The following is an 8,794-nucleotide window of genomic DNA, read 5'->3' on the forward strand; positions in this document are numbered from 1 at the left end:
CTTTGCTCCCACACGCGCACTGCTACGTCACGGAACTTACGTAAAGGAATGGAACAGCAGTTTGTTTTGGGCGCAAAAAGTCCAGTATCACTAAAATTCCCACATTCATTATCCTAGACTGAACCTGGAATTGTGAAATGATGCTTCAGACTGGTGTTATATTCGTTTGAAAGTCACCCACAGTTTTCACCTTATGCCCTTCCTCCTATATATAAACACACAACCGCACTGCAATCTCTTCTTAGCAAAAGGTCTGCTTTTCCTTCATTATAAACGGATAGTGTATTATAACTAGGGCATAAACAAAACTTTGAAGTTTATGCTCACATAAAAATCAAACCTACATGTGCTAAAACTAAACCTTGTTGTCAGAATCATCCTTAGAATGCGCAGTTAAGATAGCTTCTCTTCACTTTCTTAGGTACAGTATAGGCACAACAATATCCTAATAGTCCCTTAATCACTCCTCTGTATTAGTATTTATAGTTTGCTATCAACGGACAAGTAGCCGAGGAATAGCCTCGACAATTCTTGCGACGTTTTAGTTTGACTGATTTTCAAATGTTATGAACTCTTCGCCATGTCATAGATAGATCTTGCAAACAAAATATAGAGTGAGGGCATCTCATTTTCTTTAGATGTAACCATTCGTCATTAGACCACGTAGTAGTCTACTCATAATATTATTTCAGTACGAAACAGCTTTCATCAGTTATTTTTCTTACTGACCTGCCGAACATCTTGAATTTTTCACATACAGTTGTATTACATTTAATTTTAATGACATGATACTACAGCCATCTAGAGTTTCAATTTAAGTATCGTACTGATTTATCTGTAATCAATGTGAAAATCTTAATGAAATGTAACAGAAAGGTTTTTCCAAAAACAAGATCAGACGTTCTAAGACGAAAAATGTCATACATTTATATTGCAGAATGGTAATGAGATCCGAAATCTGTTTAACGGGATTAGGTAATTTTGTTCTGTGAAATTAAAGGTAATCTTCGTCTGAAATGGGAACAGGACGCCTCTAATGGAAGCAAGTAATCTTGTTGCTCCCAAAAGCTGAACAACTTTTATTCTACTGTAGCAATATATTTGTATGTATCATAATTAAATGTACGGTAAACATGGCATGTAGCCGCAAATGACAATTATTTGAACGCTGAAGTCCATAACAGAACTTTGAACAGGATGTTCCGATTTCTTTATCGAGGGAATCTCGTAAAATTGCTCTTATGTTCAACCAAAATCACTATATTTCTTAAAGATGACTTTTCTCTGGGGATCTTTGACACAGCAGTAGTACTGGATACGTCCTGTCATCCATATGATGGAACCCATTTCTTTAAAAAAAATTCGATTGTATCTGTCCTGTATTTTACTCAGACCCATTTCTGGGATGCCAAAGGACGCCTACCTGGAAAAGGGCGCATAAGCAGCGGCGATCGTCGATACGGGTGCGTGCTCGGCAACGTATTGGAAAATGACTTGGTGGCAGCGGAATGTGCAGTTGGAGGTCTAGATTGACTGAGGACGTTTGAGAGCCCTGTAGGGCAGAGCATAGCTAGAAGGCGTCGGCTTTGCCTGCGGAATGTTACTGGTGCCATCACGCCGGTTAGAATTGAAATGTCAGTTCTCCGATCGTCGGAGGAAGCGAGCCTGCTCGGGGAACCTTTGCGTGCTCGTATTGTGGACTCTATGGTGAGGCATTTTGTAAAGGGCAGTAATTTTGTTCTTAACTGTTGTGTGAGCCACTACATTCTGGTTCCTTTTGTGTCCAGCTTCTATTTGTGGCCATTCCTCTTATTCACTGTTGTGAGCCAAACGTGCTCATTTGTATTTTGGTACTAGGCTGTGCTTAGCCTATTTTCCGGACATGCATTCGCGATTTGTGGCGAACGTGGATTATATTTGTATTTTGTTTGCTACTCGCCATATTACTGAGTAATGCGGTTTGGTTATTTGTGTAAACAGGTCGCACCTTTTGCCAGATCATTCTCTAAGTTACCTGTGCGTCATATTACTTATTCAAAGCTCAGCAGCCTTTTTTAATTCATTGGCGCTTTTGGTATTTTATAAGAATATTGCTTAATGGTTACAGTGCTTACCAAATTGGTATAATTTTTTGGAATTCTGTATTTAATTAGAATACTGTTTAGTGCTTTCAGTGCTTGCCAGACTTGTTTTATACGTTGGTGTTTTATACTTTTATAGAATAGTGTTTAGTTCTGCTTATACATGTGTGTTACAGGACAGATTAGCGATTATTTAATGCATTTAGTAGAGGCAAGCTTTGAAACGGGTCTCTTTATACGTTTTTTTTGGTCTTGTGCCGTTCACCAAATCATTTTGTAAATTCCTCGAACAGCTGTATCTGAACTAGCCGCCTGTGTAATAATTTGCTTATGATTTGTTTGTCTGCCGTTTCTGCCCATCGGGCTTAGTTGATTCCGTCTATATTTGGTCGGCTATTGCCGCCGTTTGCCTTTCTGTAACCTCTGAAATTAAGTGTTTGCTTCCTTTGGTGTTTTACATTTCAGGTGTACACGATGTAATACACCTGGTGTCTGGAAGTCGATGAGAAGATATGCACTTCCATAACAACCTCCAGCGAGAAGCCTTCTTGAGCTGACACATCATCAGTGTCAGACACGACACCAAATTTCTCGAGATGATATTCGGAGGTTGCCTGGCACGACGAGTACAAGAAGCGAAAGGCTGAACTGTCATGGCGGTGACTTATTTCTGTGGTGTACTTCTGGACTGAACATATTTGAAAATGGCCTAGCAGCTGATATTGCAGCAACGCCAATAAAGGTTACAAATGCAACCAGTTATCGTGTAGAAAATGCGGAACTTTTCTTAATGTGTATGGAGTAAGGGAACTCATTTGCATTAGATTATTCATGCAACTGATTGAAGTATACAGTTCCATTTATTAAAGATTACTATAAGTAGTGAAAACAGCGTCAGTTGAACGATTATGTAGCACACCACTGTAGGAAGGTACGTATCATTTTGATATAGACGAATCTTTTTCACCTCAGGGCAGCAGAGCTAATACCATCGTGAAATGCAAATATCGCTCAACAAATCCGATCTATCGCTAATGAAGCGGTAGAGCTCGTTGGAGAGTGGAAACGTACTGGGACTGTCACTCAAGACTGTAACCTCTGCCCAGATTTCAACAGTTTTCATTCGTCAGAACAAGTCGAAGATTCCTTCGACCTATTCATAGCACAGTGTTGGTGCCTTCTTGACTTGTTACATTGTATTCACGAGACCATCTCGTCACCGCTCTTTCTGCAGTCATTGCACCGCAGCTAACTGTCTGTGCGATCAGTCAGTATGATGATCCCGTGCCCCTCACGCCAATGATATGATCTCTCTTACAGCCCTAAAGACGGCAATAAACTGGGCATGCTCTTTTGTAATCTCCATCCGAAAAGTTACAGTAACGTTAGACACACGCAGTAGCCATCATGTACGCATACCATTTTACATCTGTGGGAATTGTTTCTTATGTGTTGAAAATAGGCTGGCATAACGATGAAATTTTAATCAGTGTACGCAACAGATATGGAAATACTGGACACTCCGCTTCAGAGTGAAAATTTCGTTCTGGAAACATCCCCCATGCTGTGGCTATATCATGTCTCCGCAGTATCCTTTCTTCCAGGAGTGCTAGTTCTGCAAGGTACGCAGGAGATCTTCTGTGAAGGGTGGAAGTAGGAGAAGAGGTCCTGGCGGAATTCAAGCTGTGAAGACGGGTCGTGAGTCGTGCTTGGGTAGCTCAGGTGGCAGAGCACTTTTCCACAAAAGTCAAAGGTCTTGAGTTCGAGCCTCGGTCCGGCACACAGTATTAATCTGCCAGGAAGTTTCACTGGACCATCAGTTTCGCGGCGTTCGGTCAAGGTTTTCACAGAGTAATACCTTCCACTTCCATCAGTTTACAATAATACAAATTCGGTATCCCATTTAAATTTCCTTTCAGCTTGCGTTTCGTATGTCCACTCGAACTTAATCCAGCGTTCTCTTGTTTTACGCAAGTCCAACTTTTTCCTTCTGCGCAGTCTCGCAGCAACTTCAAGACTTAGCGCAGCGAAGACATTCCAGCTCCAAGCTACAATAATAAATCGAAAGCTATCGTAACTGCCATAGTAGTATATTGTGTTGCTGTAGGGATCTACTAGCAATAGCAACAAAAGTTAAAGGTTAGCATTGAAACTGATGAGTTATACCTACAAGTTCAATCACGTAAGAAAATAGAAATGGTTCAAATGGCTCTGAGCACTATGGGACTTAACTTCTGAGGTCGTCAGTCCCCATAGAACTTAGAACTACTTAAACCTAGCTAACCTAAGGACATCACACTCACTCATGCCCGAGGCAGGATTCGAACCTGCGACCGGAGCGGTTGCGCGGTTCCAGACTGTAGCGCCTAGAACCGCTCTGCCACCCCCGCCGGCAAAGTAGAAATGTCCTGGGAGAAAAGAGTAAACCTTATCTGAATAAAAGAAAGAGAACAGGTAACAATTACGTAAGCAGACGCTCTTCATTTGGCAACGCCGGGTGAAGTGGCGCCCTGGATTAGCCACTTGGTTCGTATTCGGGAACAACGGAGTTGAAATCACCATTCGGTCATCCAAATTTACGTTTAATGTGATATTCCTAAATCAATTAAAGTGAATTCCGTGTTTTGAAGGAAGGCTTTGATACTGACATTGGTTACCTTATCGATCCACCTAATTTTCGAAATCCTTCATTACATCACATTTCACATGCTTAGATTCTCTGCTGTTCTGGTTTTCCCACAGTCTACGTTTCACTACCGTACAATGGTGTGCTCCAAACGTACATCCTCAGAAATTTCTTCCTCAAATTAAGGCCTGCATTTGATACCAGTGGACTTCGCTTGACCAGAAATGACCTCTTTGCCAATGATAGTCTGTTTTTTATGTTCTCTTAGCCCCATCCGTCATCAGTTGTTTTGCTGTATATTTAGGAGAATTCCTTAACTTCATCTATTTGTGATTTTGAGTTTCCTGGTATTCTAATTTCTGTTACTTCTCATTACTTTCATCTTTCTTCAATTTACTCTCAATCGACGTTCTGCATTCATTAGACTGTTCATTCCCCTTTTTAATCCGAGCACTTCGTTCTTGGGCATCCACTCTTCTTGTTCGCTCTTGGCTCTTGTAGATGTTGTATATTATCCGTCTTTCGCTGCAGCTTGCCCAATCTTCCTCAGAATTTCGAATATCTCGCATTATTTGCCACTGTCGAACGATTTTTCCAGGTCGACAAATCTTATGAACGTGTCTTGATTTTTCTTAAGTCTTGCTTACATTATCAACTGTAACAATCTAACAACATCTCTGGGGCCTTTACTTTGCCTACACCAAACTCGTCGTCATCTAACAAGTCCACAATTTTCTTTTCCATTCTTCTCACATAATGTTCTTATCAGCACCTTGTATACCTGAACTGCAAAGCTAACTGTGCGATAATTCTCGTACTTGTCGGGTCTTGCTCTCTTCGAAATTGTGTGGATGATGTTTTTTTCCGAAAGTCTTACGGTATATCGCTAGACTCATACATTCTGTACACCAACATGAATACTCGTTTTGTTGCCACTTCCCCCAATAATTTTACAAATTTTGACGGAATGTTATCTACCTCTTCTGCCTTATTTGATATTAAGTCACAAAAAGCTCTTAAAGTTCTGACTGTAATACTGGATCCCTATCTCTCCCCTATCAACTCCTGTTTCTTCTTGCATCACGTCATCAGACAAGTTCACTCCTCATACAGGCCTTCATTGTACTCTTTTGACCTTTTCGCTCTCTCCTCCGCATTTAACATTGGAATTACCGTTGCATTCTTAATGCACTCTTCATGTCACCCCCCTTGCTTTTAATTTCTATGCTCTGAGTCAGTTCTTCCGACAATCGCCTCTTTTTTGATTTCTCTACGTTTTTCATGCAACAATTTCACCTTAGCTTACCTGCGCTTACTTTTCATTTCTTTCCTAAGTGAACTGTAATTCTGTATTGCTGAATTTCCTTAACATTTTTTACTTCCAACTGAAGTATTTCTTCTGTCACCTGTGGTTGCTTCGCAGTAAACTTCCTTGCACCAATGTTTTTCTTTCCAGCTTCCGTGATTGCCCTTTTTAAAGATGCCCTTTCCTTTTCAACTGAACCGTCAATTGAGCTATTCATTATCGTAGTATTTATAGCTTCAGAGAACTTCAAGCGTATCCCTTCATTTCTTTGTACTTCCGTGTCTCACTTCTTTGAACACTGATTCTACCTGAGTAGCCTCTTAAAGTTTAGCCCACCATTCATCGTTAATAAATTGTGATCTGAGTCTAGATCTGCTCCTGCGTACGCCTTACAATTCAAATCTGTTTTCGAAATCTTTGCCTGACCATTATGTAATGTAACTGAAATCTTCCCGTACCTCCCGGCCTTTTCCAAGTATACCACCTGCTCTTGTGAATTTTGAACAGCGTAATCGGTGTTACTAGCTGATATTTATTGCAGAACTCAATTAGTCCTTCTCCTCTCTGATTCCAAGTATCTGCCGTAACGCTTTCTTCTACGCCTTCCCCTAGAAACGCATTCCAATCCCCCATGATTATTAGACTTTCATCTCCCTTTATGCACTGAATTCCTCCCGTAATTCGAAAGATAATGTGCCTCCTAACTATTTTCTTACATAGTGTTTGTAAATCGTCTAAATCACCCCCAATTATCTCGTGTGTCAGAACGTCTTTCATATAGGATCTTCTGTGTTCATACTGTCGTCGAGCAGAAAAACTATATTTGCAGACAGGGGGCATTGCTAGATGAAGTAATTTGGAGCACCAGCCTCTTCAGATATATGTACGGTTCCAGAATGAGATTTTCATTCTGCAGTGGAGTGTACGCTGATGTGAATATTCCTGGCAGATTAAAACTGTGTGCCAGACCGAGAGTCGAACTCGGGACCTTTGCCTTTCGCGGACAAGTTTGGAAGGTAGGCAGAATTGAGTGCACTTGCCTGCGAAAGGCAAAAGTCCCGAGTTCGAGTCTCAGTCCGGCACACAGTTTTAATCTGCCAGGAAGTTTCGTGTGTACAGTTGTTTGTCCTCTTAAAAATTCGTATAACATACCGGTGCGTGATACAGGGATTGGCTGCCCGTCAGAAAAAGAATCTACCTTCTTGAAGTGCTGAGGTGGCCCAACGTGATTCGTTACTTGGAAAGAATTTGTACGTTCTTCCTCCTATTTTAGTATTGTCCTATCAATACTGTCAGAGGAAAGGAAAGGTAAAAGTTATGCTTAACAACACATCAACGAAAAGTTCGGGTAGGAAACGGACTGGGTAAGGAATGTGAGAGTTCAGCTGTGGTCTAGGAGTCACACAGTACGCTCACCCTGTCGTCCCATTACTGACGAAGCTTCGCGGAATTTCTACACAGTATCTTTCTTGACTCCCATGCCGCAGTTGGAGTGTGCTCCATGTCTCCATTTTATGACGTATCCGTAACCACAGTACGGTGCACCGACACGTACAGGACAAAGGAACGGATATAATATAAATGAACGAACGCAAAAAAAAAGAAAGGGAAACCTTGTTTCATGGATATTGGGATTTCCTGTCTATCATTTTCTCCTACCGCCTTAACGATTGGCGCTCCAACGATTGCCCTTATTTAGTTACCCAAGTTTAGTCTCCTTCGGCGGGAGGAAGGTTTAGTGTAGTTAGGTTGGCAACGCCTGAAGAGCCAGGAGTTTATTTTTGTTTCGTAGGCTCACAACTGGCGGTGCCTCGTAGTGTTAGTACTGCTTTTTTTGTTTCTTTTGCTAGGTATCCTTGATGTAGCAGTTAAATAAAAATAATAAATAAAAAAGGGCCGATGAAAAACGAAGCAAAGTAGGCACAGTGTAGACGCAAAGCCGCTAGTTAGAATCCATTCACCCCTTCATTTTTTTTAAAACGTCACTGTGATTCGCTGCTAAGGGTATCAGTTTGTAACAATACAAGAAAATGGGTGGCATCTTTGGCTAGTAATCACCACGTCCACAGTCCCGTGTCCGAACTCCGCCAAGTGAAAAAAAAGAAAAAACATCGTAGACTTACAGCATAAGAATTGACCATCATTCTGCCAATGGCGTTGTCAAACATGGTGGATGAGCGGACGGAGTTCCAGGGCACTCTCTTGCCTTGGAGTGGGAAATTGCCCATAAAAGGGGGAAGAAACACCAATGCTCAACGGCATGATTTAGAGGGCAATGGAAACCACTGCACTGAAGACACACACAGTGTATCCACATGGCATGTGGCCTGGAATTTGAGAAAGTGTCATGATGATCACTCCATCGGTTACACACTCTGGACTGAAGATCAATAACCATTGTTGAGAAAAATATTTTGTTTCTTCTAAACAGAGCAAGCCATGATAGAAAAAATTGCATAGGAAACTCGTAAAGGATCGATTAAAAGAAAACTATTCAATGAGACTAATTTTACGTCAATACTTGTTTTACACTGAAAGTAGCTGATACGTATTACATTTTTCTACAAGTTGTCTGAATGATGATGCTATTCGAAAGAACTGAATATGCATGAACTAATATGTTGCGCTGAATACACCAATAAAATACTCTCTGGAAGTTCTGTGGAACATGAACACACATGTTTTGGTATAGAGTCTTTAGCATCAATTAATCACTTAGCCGTCAACGTTAAGACTTACATCTACAGCTGAGAAATTTGTTTGCAGAGAACCGGATTTCAT

Source organism: Schistocerca serialis, chromosome 6 (assembly GCF_023864345.2).
Source record: "Schistocerca serialis cubense isolate TAMUIC-IGC-003099 chromosome 6, iqSchSeri2.2, whole genome shotgun sequence".
Classification (NCBI taxonomy): Eukaryota; Metazoa; Arthropoda; class Insecta; order Orthoptera; family Acrididae; genus Schistocerca; species Schistocerca serialis.